The sequence below is a fragment of the Macaca mulatta genome, chromosome 7 (genome assembly GCF_049350105.2).
Source record: "Macaca mulatta isolate MMU2019108-1 chromosome 7, T2T-MMU8v2.0, whole genome shotgun sequence".
Classification (NCBI taxonomy): domain Eukaryota; kingdom Metazoa; phylum Chordata; class Mammalia; order Primates; family Cercopithecidae; genus Macaca; species Macaca mulatta.
In genome coordinates, this window is record NC_133412.1 from 89,499,663 (window position 1) to 89,517,849 (window position 18,187).

General features: G+C 39.5%; 2 protein-coding genes across 13 annotated transcripts in view; one reads left to right on the forward strand and one right to left on the reverse strand.

The window, feature by feature from the left end:
* Positions 1 to 12,125, reverse strand: part of TTC23 (tetratricopeptide repeat domain 23) — a 107,323-nt gene extending 95,198 nt beyond the window's left edge. For 4 of the 7 annotated variants that reach the window (XM_077938132.1, XM_015143125.3, XM_015143120.3 and 1 more), the window contains exon 1: positions 11,931 to 12,125. The gene's annotated coding sequence lies outside the window, so the exon portion shown is untranslated. 7 annotated transcript variants of the gene reach the window in all.
* Positions 12,126 to 13,965: 1,840 nt separating this feature from the next.
* LRRC28 (leucine rich repeat containing 28) overlaps positions 13,966 to 18,187 on the forward strand; it is a 129,471-nt gene continuing 125,249 nt past the window's right edge. For 5 of the 6 annotated variants that reach the window (XM_015143127.3, XM_015143129.3, XM_077938167.1 and 2 more), the window contains exon 1: positions 13,984 to 14,047. The gene's annotated coding sequence lies outside the window, so the exon portion shown is untranslated. 6 annotated transcript variants of the gene reach the window in all.

An 18,187-nucleotide genomic window follows, 5' to 3' on the forward strand; every position in this document is an offset into this window, starting at 1 on the left:
ATGAGATAAATGAAAGCATACATTATAAAAAGACTTACATACAAATGTTCATAGAATTTTTATTTTTAATAGCCAAAAAACTAGAAAAAAACCCAAATGTCTATAAATAAGTAAATGGGTAAGCGAACTGTGGTGTAGCTATACAATGAAATACTACTCAGTAATAAAAAGGAATGAATATGTTGCAACATAAATAAATCTCAAAATAGTTATGCCGTGTGAAGAAGTCAGGCAAAATAGAGTATATATAGCATGATTCCATTTATATAAATTTCAATGAAATCTACTTCAATGTATAATGACCAAAAGCAGATCAGTGATTCCCTTGAATTGGCCTAAGGAGGTGGTATGAAGGGGGTGGTACACAAGAGGGAGGAAGATGTAGGAAAGGGTGGAGTGGAGGGATTACAAGGGGCATGAGGAAACTTTGCGGTGGCGGATCTTCTCATTATTTTGACTGTGGCTGTGGTTTCTTGGGTGCACACAGATGCCCCAGATCATCAAATTGTATACTTTTATGCCAATTAATAAAACTGTTAAAAATCATATACATAGATCAGCCTTTCAGAGATCCCTCCCCATTCCTCCTCTTCAAACTCCAATTCCATTATTTACTATAGATAACATTTTAAATTTCATCCTATTGCAACTTGTTTATTTATTTTTTATTATTGTTATTTTTTGAGATGCAGTCTCACTCTGTCACCCAGGTTGGAGTGCAGTGGCACGATCTCAGCTCACTGCAACCTCCGCCTTCCAGGTTCAAGTAATTCTCCTGCCTCAGCCTCCCAGGTAGCTGGGATTACAGGCACGCACCACCATGCCAGGCTAATTTTTGTTTTTTTTTCCAGTAGAGATGGGGTTTCACTATGTTGACCAGGTTGGTCTTGAACTCCCGACTTCAAGTGATCAGCCCACCTCGGCCTCCCAAAGTGCTGGATTACAGGCATGAGCCACTGCACCTGGCCACAACTCATTTATTTATTCATTCCACAACTATTTACTGAATTCTGGCTACAAACAATGCACCAGGCTAATGTACTATGTGGAAAACAATAACCCCAAGAAATGTAAAGTAGAGAAGGAAAAATGATCAGGTACACATTAGCATAGTACTAGGTACTAAAATTGCTAGAAGAGTGGCAAGTGCTAAGACTTCAGAAATGGGAATCATTGCTGCTGCAATGACCTTGCTTGTTTGGCTGAAAAGATTCCAGAGAACAAGGAGAAGAGAAAGCATCCCAAGCAGAGTGAATAATTAGAAAAGGCTTGGAAGTGGGAAAGCGAATATGGCTAACTGCTGGTGGTTCAATTTGGTGTATGTGAAATGAGGGACATGGCTATCGAACAGCATTTTCCAAGCCAATTTCTGCAGCACACTAGAGCCACAAGACATTAATGTACATTCCATCAAGGAGGGTTATTGACAGAGGTGATCAAATGAGTTGGTAAACACAAATATCGGTTCCACAAAAGGAGGATTCTGTGATCAAATAAATGGGTAAACATGGACAAGTTTCTTTAATTCAGGTCTTCTCAAAACTTTAATACCTTGTGAATATCCCAGAGTGGGTATAGTATACACCACTTTTTCAATCTTTTTTTGACCATGAGATTATCTTTTTTCTTGAGCACCTATTAAATCTTATGGAAATAGCACTTTAAAAACAGTTTGGGAAACCCTGAGCTAGGGGAAAAGTAAAACGCTGGATTTCAGGCTAAGAAGGCATTAATTCATTTCAGGCTAAGAGTTTGATTGACTCTTTTCCTCATAAAGCATTATAGCACAAAAATATGAAAAAGAGAAAGAAGGAATCAGCCAAAGGTCAAACTGTGAGAATGCTAGAGAGGCTGATCTACAATGCAGGTAGTGTTCTCATTCCTGGGTACCTCTTAAAAATGTTAAAGGTCAGGCGGGTGTGGTGGCTCACGCCTGTAATCCCAGCAGCACTTTGGGAGGTCGAGGCATGCAGATCACGAGGTCAGGAGTTCGAGACCACCCTGGCCAACACAGTGAAAGCCCATCTCTACTAAAAATACAAAAATTAGCCCGGTGTGGTGGCACGCACCTGTAGTCCCAGCTACTCTGGAGGCTGAGGCAGGAGAATCGCTTGAACCAGGGAGGCAGAGGTTGCAATGAGCCGAGACTGTGCCATTGCACTCCAGTCTGGGTGATAGAGTGAGACTCTGTCTCAAAAAAAAAAAAAAAAAAAAAAAATAAAATAAAATAAAAATAAATAAATAAAAATAAAAAAAATGTTAAAGGTCAATACTTCAGGTTTAACATGAAAGCTTTGCCTATACCCTGTTGTACAGAGACACAGTGCTATTTGAGATCCCAAGATGTTGGCTAACTTTTTTCTAATAACTTCTTGCCTTATGCTTCCTCATCTGTTCAACCCCACTGGCTGATAAGATGACCATTTCAACAGGTGCTGCTGTCTAGAGAAGAGCAGTAGCCAGAGATGGAGAATCTGAGATTCAAGAAACTGTGCAGTCGCAACTACCCATGTGATTTGGGCAATACCAACTAATATATACATAACACTTTATACTTTCACATATTTTATCTCATGTGGCCCTTACAACCATGTAAGGTACAGAGGCTAGGTATTATCATCCCCATTTTATAAATAAAGATGATGAAATGAAGCTAAATCAGTTGCACATCACACAGCCAGAATTAGGACCCTGGTCTTATAATTTGGTGGTTTCCCATGACAGGTGGTTTCCCTGCCTTTCACTGACCACAGTCTATAGCAGTGGGAAGCAAATGTTGTTGCTTTGGAAACTCAAGCCTGCGTTTTAAAAAGTGACCATACATTTTTATATACAGGAATGCAACATTTTCAATAGATTTAACTATATTTTCTTATCTTCCATTTAGAGGAGTCAGAAAAGAAAGTTTAAAGATGAAATAAGTAAGATGCCCCGCAGTATTTATTATTCTGGGCCTCTGAACCTAGTGTTAAACTTCAAAATGGATTTAACTTTTCTTTTTTGGCTTAACTGTAAAAAGTGGTTTGTCTCATGCTGCCTCTTAATATTGCATCCTTAAAAGAGAGGTTATATTTATTCTGAGCGCTCATAAGCTCATCTAACTTGTATATACTTTTTTTTTTTTTTTTTTGGCCAGTTTAAAAAAATTGAGCCATCATTTTAAAATTAGGAGTTACATAAAGATGTAGATTTTGGGGTTTCTGACTTCTTGTGAAAACTCAGAACACTTGTCAACACTAGATCTGTGTCACCACAGGCAGTAATCAGCCAGGGAAGAGGGGTAGCTGCCCCTGGAGGCAAGGATACTTTCCTGTTGCCACCAATCCCTATTGGCTACCGGACATGAAGGCAGCAAAGTCATTCCCATTTGTCATTGTTCTTGTGTCTTATTGTAGGAAAGTAGGTCTCTGTATCCATTTTCTCTCTTTCAAAGTGAAAGGCCAACAGAGAAGGATATAATTTTCCTGGCCAACATCACTCATTTTCTGTATTTCGTCTAATCTAAAGCACCACTGATTATAAGATGCTACCTTTTTTATACACCATTTGACTTGCAATTGTAATGTTCATTCTAATTTCAGAGATGTTCAAATGCCAAAAAAAAAAAAAAAAAAAAAATGTATGTCTCTGAATCAACGAAAGGAGGAGGTATGTTACCTGTCTGGCTTCTAGAGGCATTTGAGTCTGTGGCCTTACTTTAAATGTGTGTGTTTCAATGTATGTGGCATCATACAGTAACATCCTCAACATAAAAACACACTTCTCAGGCTGGGCACGGGGGCTTACGCCTGTAATCCCAGCACTTTGAGAGGCTGAGGCGGGCAGATCACCTGAGGTCGGGAGTTCGAGACCAGCCTGACCAACATGGAGAAACCCTGTCTCTACTAATAATGCAAAAAATTAGCCAGGTGTGGTGGCACACACCTGTAATCCCAGCTACTCAGAGGCTGAGGCACGAGAATCTCTTGAACCCAGGAGGCAGAGGTTGCAGTGAGCTGAGACTGCACCACTGCGTTCCACCCTGGGCAACAAGAGCGAAACTGTCTCAAACAGACAAACAAAAAACATGCTTCTGAGTTCACTTACTTTGAGTTACATGCTTATCATCAGTTACTTTTCTTTTCTTTGTAGTAGCTATAGCTGGGGCTTAAAATTTCATCACACATCAGCCCAGGTCCCACAAACCACCCCCTTCCTGCCAGGTGTGGGTTCAGCTTTCTAGGCCTCTGAATCACAACTGCCAGGGAGACCTACTCAGTCAACTGATACTGTTCCTTCTACCAGACCTGCCCAGTAGAATGTTAAAGCACATAATGAGCCCCAGATCAAGGTGTTAGGAAGAAGAGGTCTGAAGTGGAGTCTCAGTCTTCCATTTCCAAGTGGTGATATTCAAAATAATAACTGAAATAGCAGGAGGGCCAACCAATCTATACAGGTGCCAACGAGGCTGGAGCTGGGTTTTGAAGGTCCCCTGCTATTCCGGGTGTGAACCTTTGGATGCTGACTTGTGGAGAGACGTAGCGGAGCCTGAGGAAGGGGCAGGGGCCCTCAGGGCAGTGGCTTTTAGGAAATAAAAAACTTTTATCAATCAGGCATGGTGGCTCATGCCTGTAATACCAGTACTGTGGGAGGCTGAGGCAGGTGTATGGCTTGAGCCGAGGAGTTCAAGGCCAGGCTGGGCAACATGTCAAAACCCTGTCTCCACTAAAATTACAAAAATCAGCTGGGTGTGGTGGCGCTCGGCTCCTCCAGCTACTCGGGAGGCTGAGTGGGGAGGATTGCTTGAGCCCAGGAGGCAGAGGCTGCAGTGAGCTGAGATCACACCACTGTACTCCAGCCTGGGTGACAGAGCAAGACCCTGTTTCAGAAAAAAAAAAAAAAAAAAAAAGCCATTATGACTAATTTCTTAACTAGCGTACGCTAGTGTACGCTAGTTAAGAAGCAACCTTACCCACATGCAAGCTAAGGCACTGGAAAAACACCCTAAAAACATAAAAAATACTGAAACCAAATAACAGAAAAATAGAAAATCTGAATAGATCTATAACAAGTAAAAATTTTAAAATAGTAATTAAAAATATTTATACCAAGTTAAGCCCGGGCTCAGATGGCATCAGTGATGAATTCTACTAAACTTTACTAAACTTTTAAAGAAGAAACAACATGAGTATTTCGTAAACTCTATCAGAAAATAGAGAAGGAAACTCTTTCCAACTTGTTCTATGAGGTATTACCCTGATATCAAAGCCAGACAAAGACATCACAAGAAAATAACAAATGAATATCCCTCGTGAACATGGACACAAAAATCCTCAACAAAATATTGGCAAACCAAATCTAGCAACAAATGCAAAGGATAATACATTATGATCAAGGGGGGGTTTATCCTAGGAATGGAAGGTTGGTTTAACATCTGAAATCATTAATATAATACACTATATAATAGAATATGGTCACAAACCATCTGATCATCTTGATAGATGCAGAAAACACATTTGGCAAAATCCATATCCAATCATGATTTAAAAAACTTCCCCAACCAGATAAAAGGCTAATAAAAGCCTGATTTTACAAATCAAAATGGATTAAAGACTTAAATGTAAGAGCTGAAACTATGAAATTACCAAAAGAAAACACTGAGGAAACTCTCAGGGACAGTGGTCTGGGCAAAGACTTCTTAAGAAAGATCTCAAAAGCACAGGCAACCAAAACAAAAATGGACAAATGGGATCACATCAAGTAAAAAAGCTGCTGTATAGCAAAGGAAACAATCAAAGCGAAGAGACAACCCACAGAATGGGAGAAAATATTTGCAAACTACCCATCTGACAAGGGATTAATAACCAGAATATATAAGGAGCTCAAACAAAACCCAACAGGAAAAAAAATCTAATAATCTGATTAAAAAGTGAGCAAAAGATCTGAATAGACACTTCTCAAAAGACATGCAAATGACCAACAAGTATATGAAAAAATACTCAACATCACTGATCAGCACAGAAAGGCAAATCAAACTACAATGAGGTCACCTCACCCCACCTTAGATGGCTTTTATTAAAAAGGTAGTAATGGATGCTGGTGAGGATGTGGAGAAAGGGGGACACTCATATACTGTTGGTGGGAATGCAAGTTATTGCAATTACTATGGAGAATAGTATGGAAGTTCCTCAAAAAGCTAAAAACAGAAGAAGTACCATATGATCCAGCAATCCCACTGCTCCATATAGATCCTTTCCGCACTCCCATGTATACTGCAGCACTATTCACAACAGTCGAGATTTGGAATCAGCCTAAATGTTCATCAACACATGAATGGATAAAAAAATGTGGTAGACATACACACAAAACAGAATGAAATCCTGTCATTTACAACAACATGGATGAAACTGAAGGATATTATACTAAGCGAAATAAACCAGGCAGAAAGACAAATTTTGCATGTTATCATTCATTGATGAGAGCAAAAAATTAAAACAACTGAACGCATGAAGACAGAGAGTAGAATGATGATTACCGGAGGCTGGGAAGGGTATTGGGGTGGGAAGCAAAAGTGGGGATAGTTAATGGGTACAAAACATAGTTAGACAGAATGAATAAGATCTAGTACTTGATATCACAACAGGGTGACTACAATCAACACTAAGTTATTGTATATTTCAAAATAACTAAAAGGGTAGAATTGGAATCATTCTAACACAAAGAAATGATAAGTGTTTGAGGAGACAGATACCCAATTACTCTGATGTGATTATTATACATTGTATGCCTGCATCAAAACATCACATGTATCTCATAAATATATACACCTACTACTATGTACTCACAAAAATTAAAAATTACAAAACAAAACCAAAAAAACCTGATTTACAAAAACCTAAAGCTAATATCATACTTAACGGAGCATGTTTGAATGTTTTCCCTTTAAGATTGGAAACAAGGCAAGAGCGATTGCTCTTACCACCTCTAGTTAAGGTTGTAATGGATATTACAGTCAGAGCAATAGGCAAGAACAATAAATTAAGGCATGCAGATTAGAAAGGGAAAAATAAAACATTATTATCGGATGACATGACCCTCTACGTAGAAAATCCTAAGGATTCCACAATAAATAAACAACCCCCCCAACCCCATTAGAATGACTAAAGTTTGGCAAGGCCATGAGATACAAAATAAATAAATAAAATTGTATTTGTATATGTCAGCAATAAATAATCATAAAATAAAATTAAGAAAACATTTTGATTCAAAATAGGATAAAAGAGAATAAAATATGTAGGAATAAATTTAACAAAAGAAATACAAGACTTGTACAATGAAAATCATACATTATCGAAAGAACTTAAAGATCTAAATACATGGAAAGACATTCCATGTTCATGGATTAGAAGCCTCAATACTAAGATAGAATACTCCTCAAATTGATGTATAGATTTAATGTAATATCCATCAAAATCTCAGCTGTCTGTTTTTTTGCAGAAATTAACAAGTTGATCCTTATTATGGATCAATTAAGATGGAAATACAAGACCAAGAATAAATAAAACAATCTTAAAAAAGAGGAATAAAGTTGGAGGACTCACACTTCCCATTTTAAAAATTTACTATAAAACTACAGTAAAAGTAATCAAAAGTGTTGTACTTATAAATTTTCAGTTATAAGGTAAATAAGTTCTAGAGATATACAGCATGGTAACTATAGAAAATAACTGAAATTTGTTAAGATCTTAGGTGTTCTCATCACACACACAAAAATGGTAATTATGTCAGGTGATGAATGTGTGAGCTAGCTTTATTGTGGGAATCATTACAAAAGGTATACTTATATCAAAATACTATGATGTTTACCTCAAATGTATATAATTTTTAGTTTGTCAATCATATTTCAATAAAGCTGGGGAAAAGCCCTCCCCAAAACAACGTGGTGGTACTGGCATAAGAAACGACATATAGAGGCTGGGTGCGGTGGCTCATGCCTGTAATCCCAGCACTTTGGGAGGCTGAGGTGGGCGGATTACTTGAGGTCGGGAGTTCGAGACCAGACTGGCCAACATGGCAAAACCCCATCTCTACTAGAAATACAAAAAATTTACAGGTGGTGACGAGTACCTGTAATTTCAGCTACTTGAGAGGCTGAGGCAGGAGAATCGCTTGAACCTGGGAGGCGGAGGTTGCAGTGAGCCGAGATTGCACCACTATACTCCAGCCTGGGTGACAGAGCGAGACTCCGTCTCAAAAAAAAAAAAAAAAAAAAAAAAAAGAATTGACATATAGAAAAATGGGATAGTGGCGAGAGTCCAAAAATAAACTCGTATATATGTGAATTATTTTTTAACTAGGGTGCCAAGATAGTTCAATGGGAAGAGAACAGTCTTTTCAAGAAACAGTGCTGGAATAACTGGATAGACACATGCAAATGAATAAAGTTGGATCTCTACACCTCATACCATATATAAAAATTAACTCCAAATGGAGTAAAGATTTAACAGTAAGAGGTAAAACTATAAAACTCATTGCAAACATAGGAGTAAATCTTCATGAACTTTTTTTTTTTTTTTTGAGATGCACTCTCACTCTGTCGCTTAGGCTGGAGTGGAGGTGATCCACCCGACTTGGCCTCCCAAAATACTGGGATTACAGGTGTGAGTCACAGGACCTGGCCTGTTAGGCAAAGACTTCTGAGATACGACACCAAAAGCACAAGTGATAAAAGAGAAAAAAAAAACATAAATTAGATTTCATCAAATCCAAACCTTTACTGCTTCAAAAGATACTATTATTAAAGTTAAAAGACAAACCACAGAATGGGAGACAAGATTTGTAAATCAGTAATCTGATAAAAGACTTTAACCACAATGTATAAAGAACAATTAAAAATCAGTAACATGGGACTGGGTGCGGTAGCTCACGCCTGTAATCCCAGCACTTTGGGAGGCTGAGGTGGGAAAATCATGACGTCAAGAGTTCAACACCAGCCTGGCCAACATGCTGAAACCCCGTCTCTACTAAAAATACAAAAAATTAGCTGGGCATAGTGGCGGGCACCTGTAATCCCAGCTACTTGGGAGGCTGGGGCAGGAGAATTGCTTGAACCTGGGAGGCGGAGGTTGCAGTGAGCTGAGATTGAGCCACTGTACTCCAGCCTGGGTGACAGAGTGAGACTCTGTGACAAAAAAAAAAAAAAAAAATTAGTAACATGGGCCGGCGCGGTGGCTCATGCCTGTAATCCCACCACTGTGGGAGGCCAAGGCGGGTGGATCACGAGGTCAGGAGTTCCAGACCAGCCTGGCCAACATGGTGAAACCCCATCTCTACTAAAAATACAAAAAAAGTAGCCGGGCACGGTCATGGGCGCCTGTAATCCTAGCTACTTGGGAGGCTGAGGCAGGAGAATTGCTTGAAGCGGGAAGGCAGACATTGCAGTGGGCCGAGACCAGGCCACTCTGCACTCCAGCCTGAGGGACAGAGCAAGACTCGGTCTCAAAATAAATAAATAAATAAATAAATAAATAAATCAGTAACAAGATGACAACCCAATTAAAAAAAAAAGGAAAAATATTTGAAAGACATTTTACAAAAGAAGATCTATGGATAGTCAATAAGCACATGAAAAGATGCTTCGTATCATCAGTCATTAGGAAAACGCAAATGAAAGCTGTAATAAGATACCACTTAAAATCCAGCCAAATGAATAAGACAGATCATCAGGAGTGTTGGTGAGGATGTGGACAAATTGGAGCCCTCATACACTCTGGTGGAAATGTAAAGTGGGAATTCACCTTGGAAAGCAGTTGTACAACACCTCAAAAAGTTACACATACAGAGTTACCATATGACAGTAATTCCACTCATAGATATACACCCAGGAAAACTGAAAACACATGTTCATACAAAAACTTGTACCCATCTTCATAGCAGCATTATTCATAATAGCTAAATACTGTACTGTATTTACTGTAATACAATTACAATTAGTACAATTAAACACTATCATTAAATACTGGAAGAAATCCAAATGTCTGTTAACTGGTACTGTTAAATAAATAAAATGTGGTCTTGCCATCGAGTGGATTATTACCTAGCAACAAAAAGAAATGAAGTAATGAGACATACTACAACATGGGTGAACCTCAAAAACATTATGCTAAGTAAAAGAAACCAGATGCAAAGGATCACATATTGTGTAATTCCATTTACACGCCCAGAAAAGGTAAATTTATAGACAGAAAGTTTTTTAGTGAGTGGGGCTGGGGATAGGAAACCAGGACTTGCCTGCAAATGGGCACAAAGTATTTTTTTAGGAAGATGAAAATTTTCTGAAATTGGAATGTGGTGATGGTTGTACAACTCTATTATATTTTCTAAAACAATCATTGAGTTATATCCTTAAATGAACCTTATAATATATAAATTATACTTCATTAAAGCTGGTAAAAAATAGGTATGAAACCGCAATGCAGTTTCATGTGTAATTCTGGTTTTTATACATCTTATGACAAGACTTTTATAAAGATGGGGCAACCATGATTCCCCAAAACAATGTGGCAGAGGTCCCCAAAAATCTTAAGAAGTAAACTCAATGCTTTCAAAGACTACAAAGAAATGCATCAAAATTTATATTATTCAGCAATGATAAGGTAAATGTATTTGGGTAAGAAGCAGGGTTACTCATCTGTGTGCCAGTATTTACAGTATGAGGCCCCTTAGCTTCTGGTCTCTGTTCTTGTAGTCATCTTAAATTGCACTGTCAGTTTTATCGTCTTCAAATATTACTTTCATAAGGTGTGCCTCCTGTTCCAGACACAGGACCAAAACCCTTGATTTTGGGAATTCTAGCTTTTCATTTTTCTCATGCTGTTTTTATAAATTTTTAACCAAAGTTTCCAAATGAACCTTCTGCTGCAGTCAGAGCCAGCTCTTCCTCGGGCTGCACATACTTGCTAACAACTCACTCACTAGTAGGGATGCCACTTCCCTTCTTTCCTCTCTGAAATTCTGCCCATTGCTCAGGCCCAAATTGAGTCTTACCCATACTGTGAAGCCTTCTCTGAATAATTCATCTCACATTGAGCTGAGCTCCTGAAGTATCTGTGCTCTACAACAGTCATCTGGGCATTAAGAACTGTTCAGAAGTTTTAGTTTAAATGTTCTGAGCCTCATTTGTCCCTGTTCTTGAGGGGCTGGATTTTATTACTTTATATTCCCCTATATAGATTAACAGAAGCAACTCAAGAAATAGTTATTCATGTTTATCTATGTTTCCCTGATAAATTCTCTTTTATATTTGTTTTAATTTAAAATGCCATTTTTGAAAATACGATGCTAGATTTCTTTTTTGAGAATTTATCCTTACATGCTGATTCTGCTTCAGGTATCTATAGTATGTTTTATTTAGCCATTAGCAGATCTGTCCCTGGATTCCCTAATCCACAGATATACACAAAATTTGGGTTCAAGCAACTCTATTTTCTCTTATATCTTTTAATAGATGCATTATCTATTATACCAGGCATGACAATATAAAAAAAAAATTCATTTAAAAATTACAATATTACTAAATGTCCTTCTAAATCCCCATTTAAGCAACAAAAACGAAGCACAGATTCTTAAAGTAGAAAATGATCTATAGTTAATCTTACTATCTTGCCTCCTTTACTTTTCAAAAATCCACTGATAATCTGGGCGTGATGCTTTCAAACCTTACCCTAAAGAGAAAAATACTCTCGGAACACTTCTTCCTGCTGTCTTTAAATTGTGCTTGTATTTTTCTCTGCTTTTCTTTTGACACTCAATCACTCCTTTAAAACTTGTAAAAACAACAACAACAACAACAAAAAACAAAAACAAAACCGTAAAAGTTTCTGTAACTCTCCAATCTCCAACTATGTCGTAAAATCCTTTGCCGGTTTACCCAGTCTGCTGGGGAGGCTCACCGTTTCTTTTTCGAGCGAATGACACAGTTGTCTTGGCAGCGTGACTTGCCCTTTTGGTTCCTGCTTTATCAGTTTGGTGATTCTTTGTACAGATTGATAACCATGAAAAAGTCTAAAGTAGGGCAGTTCCGGAGCAGCTTTTTCCCGTAAAGCAAGGGGGTACCTCACAAAACTCCAGGCAAAAGAATGAATGATAGGGCACTCACCAATAGCGAGTGGAGAAGAGTATTTTGTCGAAGTTTGCAAACCAATCCTTGGGAGCCAGAGGTGGGAATTTTAAAATGAGGTCTTTTCCTTGGAATTTGCTTAAAGGGGTATCGCTGCCTGTTGCTATTGAAGTTTGTCAAAGAATGTAAAATCACCAGCTTAGAGAATTTTTTTCCCCCTTCAAGAGAGACAAAACGTGCAAATTGATTCTCTGCAAATTGGGAGAACTTCTAAGAGTGGGGTCATAGGATACTCTCACATATAATCACTTGGTAACTTTTGTGTCAATCTGGGGAGGAGGTGAAAGTAATTTTAACATGATTCGTTTTTCATGATCAAATATCAGATACTAAATGAATGCATTGAAAAACGGTATTCCCTTTTTAAAAAAAAGAAATGAAAACTATGAGGCTAACATTATTTTGAAAAAACTGTTCTATTGTTAATCTTCTTTCTTTTTTGGGGGGTGTACCTCTTCATATATTAGCAGCAAGTCTTATTATTTGGGTTGACCACAAAAGTATCTTTGTTTTTACACAAAATGTGGATTTCCTCATTTTAAGACCAGCAAAAAATTTGAGTGCCACGAATTCTTAAGTATTATGAAACTATCTTAGAAATACATGACATATACTGTGCTCTATACCTGAGTAGCTCTTGAAGACCAAATTTAACAGATAACTGATAAATATTATAACTCATACCTTGTTTTGAAACCAATGTTTTTTATTTAATGTAACTCTGCTTTCTAGGTTATTCATCTCTAAGAGTAATTAAGTCAGCCACTGTAAAACTGCTTCATTATAAAGTTAAGGTTCCTTGACAAGGAGCCTCGCAAATTAACAGACAGGCTTTTCACGGAACAAAAAACATCAGCGATTGCAGTAGAGGAAAATACTTTAAAACCTTCATTTCAGAAGGAAATTTGTCATATTGAGACACTTTAAAAAGTGTCTCTTAAAAATGTTTCCGAACTATGCTTCCAAGCATTTTTAACAGCATAAAACTCTCTTTCTTTGATGCTATTTCGCTGACATAATTTTTGTCTTGAAGAAATACATAATGACAGCCTACTCAGTCATGCTAGGAACTGTCATTGTATTTAACTCTCTAAATTGTTCCTGTCCTTTGTAGCAATCTTTTCTCACAATAAACCTTGGGTGCTTGAAGGGCAAAGACTAGGTTACCTCCTCCTCATCTTTGTTATCTACCAGCGCGCAGTGACCCCTTAAATCTAGTGCTTAGACTCACTACTTGCTAACATTGCTTTCGTTACATAAACTCACTGGCCTGTTTTTCAACCGTCAGACTGGTGCTGTTAGTCCCTGTGTCACGGGATTGCTGTCAAGGGTTCAACGAGATAATCTATAAACAGCTCTTAGAATGAACGCTCAACGTGGGATCATTGCTGTAATCCCTCAACGTGTGCTACTGAATGAGAGGCCGAGTGACTGAATGAATGTATGAATGAAGGAACAGGCCAGTAACTGGCGGCTCCCGAGGTTGGAGCCGGCTAAATTACCCCTTCAAAACGCTAAACAAAAAGCCACTCCGTGGACATCAAACCCCACGCCGGAGCCGGAAGCAAGAGTAGAGCCGCGGGCGGGGCCAGAATAGAGGAAGTCGCGCTCTCGGCCAATAGACATATCGCTTGGCAAACGAACATTTTCCCACACCTATCGTGAAAGCGCGAGAACACAGGGGGTTATCGCGAGGTTCCCTGCTCCTCTCCCGCTCCCTCTTCTCCAGCTCCCACTAGCGCGGGTTCCGCTCCGCCCCCGGAGCCCCGCCCCCGACGCCCGGCGTTCCGCCCCGCCCCCGCCCGGCTCCCTGCCCCGCCCCGCCCGCAGTCCCCCGCTTGCCTTCCAGCGCAGCTTGCGCTCCGGAGCGCTGGCTCTGCTGGCGCTAAGGTGAGTAGAGCTGTCCGCTTCGTCGGGTGGTTCAAGTGGCAGGGCTCTCTGACCTGGCCCCCGGGGGGGACGCCCCAGACCTGGTCCTGCCAAAGCGTCCGGGTCGCGGCGAGTGGGACAGCGGGGCCGTCCGGGCCTCGGGTGGCCACAGCTGCTGGGTCCTTCTCGCACTCTGCGGCCCGCGGCCCCTGGGACCTGAGAACCCTGATACCGGGTCCGTGAAATCCCTGCTGCTGGGCTCACTGCTTCCCAACTGTAACGATCTCAGTGGCTGGCTAACTCGGGCGAAACGGCGTGTGTTTTGCCTAAGACTCTGCCAGTGTTTATTACCACTGAGCTGAGAAAATAGCCTTTTACAAATGCTTTTAATATGTAGCTTATAGTTCTCTCATCTCCAGCGTTAGGAAATTGGAATGCGTATTCTACTAAATTGAGTACGGGCAAGTCAGTCTAAGGGACTCCTTTCTTTCAAAATATTCCTTAATATGTGTGGAATTTTGTTGAGAGGTTTTTGATTTTTTTGTTTTGTTTTTAATAAGATAGATTGGTGTTCACTTGTCAGGAAGCTCGTGTGTAGGTGCAGCTGTATACAGCTGATATTAAGTAATACTATTTGCCTTAACTACGTAAGAGGTAGTATAACTATACAAGAGGTAGTTTGCTTAACTAGGTTAAGAAGTAGTAAAGTGAAATGGAGTAAGAAAATTACCTTGTTAAAGGCTGTGTATGGCCTGTGAATGCATACTGCAAAACTATGAGCATTGTTGATGCTTTATTGTCATTATTGGCAGTTTTAGGATTTCATTTGTTTAGATTTTATCTCCCAAACAGCCTTTGTAGCAATTTTAACAGAGTTTAATGGTGTTTTTGAGGCAGCCAATCCCAGCTAGAACATTCAGAAGGAAAGCCGTCAGGTTACAGGGAATCTCTTACTGAATCTTGCCTCAGTGAGTGTGGTTTTGCATTGTAGGGCGGCGGTGCACAGGCTTTGCAGTCGGTTCACCTGCGATGGAACTATGGCATGTTACCCTCCGAGAAACTCAGTTTCCTCCTCTGCAAAACGGGCTACATATGTCTATTGCAATGCACGATTGTAAAGATTAGACATCCTTGTGGCATGTAGCAAGCTTATAGGCTCTATCCGTGGTGTTGACATAGGTGGATGGGAAATCAACCTTGCAGTGTTCTTCCACATGTCATCAGATATTAGAAGGCTTACTTTAAAATTTTATTTTAAGTTCCTGGATACATGTGCAGAATATGCCGGTTTGTTACATAGGTAAACTTGTGCCTTGGTGATTTACTGCACCTATCAACCCATCACCTAGGTATTAGGAAGGGTTACTTTTTGTTATTGTGCTAGATGCAGGTATGCAAGCGTGAAGAAAACAACACAGTCCCTGCCCTCAGGATTTCTAAATAAGTTTCTGAAGAGTTTATTTGCAGGCTTTTTGCTTTATTGACAATAAACAGGTGCAACGATAAATATTTAAGTGACAAATTGTGAGGAGTCCTACGAAGGAAAAACAAACAGCCAAGTTCCTCTGAAAGAACACCAGGGGAGTACTTTGGGATAGGGAAGTGATTTTTTTTTTTTTTAAGACCGAGTCTCTGTCGCCCAGGCTGGAGTGCAGTGGTGCGATCTCGGTTTACTGCAAGCTCTGCCTCCCGGCTTCAAGCGATTCTCCTGCCTCAGCCTCCCGAGTGGCTGGGATTACGGGCACCTGCCACCACACCCAGCTAATTTTTGTATTTTTAGTAGAGATGGGGTTTTGCCAAGTTGGCCAGTCTGTTCTCAAACTCCTCACCTCAGGTGATCCACCCTCCTCGGCCTCCCAGAGTGCTGGGATTACAGGTGTGAGCCACCGCGGCTGGCCTCGGGAAGTGATTTTTATGTTGAAATCTGGAGAATGATGGGACATTGCTTTCTAGGCTAAGAGGAGAGCAGCAAGTGCTGTTAGGGGTTTGGTAGCTTTAAGGATTGGAAAAACCCAGAAGCTTGGTGAGAAGCCAAGCAGAGTTGCTGGAGAAGTGGGTGGGGGCAGATGGTGAGGCACCCTCAAGGCCTGGTATGGGTTTGATTTTCTGAATAAGAGGTTTCTGAAGGGTTTATTTAGTAAGATGTGTGCCGGAAAGAGTGAGATGTAATTGGATGTACATTTTTAAAGGCCCACTGCTGGGATTAATGAATTGGAAGTGACTAGAGTGGACACAGGGAGACCACTAATACAGTTGGCCAGGCAGGAAATGACAGTGGCTTGTGGTTTTGGCAGATGGAGAGATTTGGATGGATTTGAGATGTCTTTGGGAGATGGAAGCCACTAGCCTTGTGATAGTTTGGAGGTGGTCAGGATATGAGAGGATGGAATCATTCATGACTTCCTGCTGGTGGATGGAGGGGTGGGTCATTTATTGAGATGGGAAAAACTATGGAGATTTGGATTGATGATGAAAATGGAAAGCTCTTTGAGTGTGTTAAGTTTGAGATGGTTGTGAGACATCTCAACTGCTAACAGTTTACTAGTTCAGTGAATAATTACCTAAAAAGTTTCATTTTCTTCACAGAATCATTGATGTTATTTGTAGTCTACTTCCCTTTGCTTTACAGATAGGAGAATTAAGATGTGGAAAGATATATCTTGTACAAAGTCACATAATATATGTCATAAAATAGGTGAGTAGGTGGAATAAATGTGGGAAAGTATTGGATCCTTATGTTGCTTTGGAAATAGTTAATATTTCATACTTTGCCTTTTTATGTAAAATGGCAAGTGCTAACTCATTAGCTAGGAATTAGAATTTGGAAATAATAAAATATAACCAGAAAATTACAGAACTTTTGTTTATTGAAAGCTTATGTTGCTGCATTTTGTACTAATTTGGTATTAATTCCCAGTGAAAATCACTTTCCTTAAGAAAAAAAAAAAATATTGAAAGGTACTTTCCAAGAGAGAGTTGGGAAAAAGTGCTGAGGAAAATAGTCAAATCTTTAAGCAAAGTTCAACTTCTTTGTAGTTGTTTCAGCATTTCCTTAGTATCCTGTGGAATCTTGTGAGTCAGTGTCTGTAAAGAACCCAAACTTTGAAATTCATTGGACCTGGCATCAAACCCTTGCTTTTATCCCTTGTGAACGGTTTGACCTTGGACAAATTACTGAAGCCTTTAGTTTGTTTCTTTTTGTGTTAACTGATGGTGAAGTTTGTTTTAGCTCTGTGCCTAGTGGATAAAATGGCAAATGTTACTTGTGTTGTTGCCCTTGTCAATTTTGGAGCTAGAAGAGAATTTATAATAATCTGCCCTGGACTCAGGCCTGTAAACCAGTACATTAGTTGCTATCTCCTTTCTATATATTAGGCAACTGGAGACCCAGAGACATTGTAGTATTATAGAATAATACAGGATTCTTGTTTCTGAGTGCAGTGTTTCTTCTTTCATTGAAATAATTTAAAATAATGAAACTGTGTGGCCCTGGATCTATTTCTTTGATGCCTCTGATAATCCATAAAGCTAAAAACAAAGAGGCGAGGCACAGTGGCTCACACCTGTAATCCCAGCATTTGGGGAGGCTGAGGTGGGAGGATTGCTTGAACTCAGGAGTTTGAGACTAGCCTGGGCAACACAGTGAGACCCCCATCTCTAAAACAAATAAAACAATTTGCTGAGTGTGGTGGTGCTGCCTATGGTAACGGCTGCTTGGGAGGCTGAGGTGAGAGGATCACTTGAGCACAGAAGTTGAGGCTACAGTGAGCTATGATTGAGCCACTGCAGCCTAGCCTGGGCAACAGAGTGAGACCCTGTCTCTAAAAACAAAATAAGAAGAAAGAAAAGAATAAAGAGATAAAGAAAAAAATCAGAATATAGGACAATATTTACATACTAGGAAGTGAAGAAAATGAAGCTATTAATGCTCTAGATATAAATAATATATATTTTAATATTTTTGAAGTACCTTAAGCTAAATACAAAATGAGGTAGTTCATAAAAGAAATGGGGTTTGCTGCATTTGATTTTTAAGCTTCTCCTTTGGTTGCATGTTATGAAACTGGTCACTGTTTTTCTTAGACAAGGGTTCCTATCTCAAGTGCAAAAACTATTTTTTCCATTAGGACTATTTCTAATAAATAATAAATATTGTTTAAT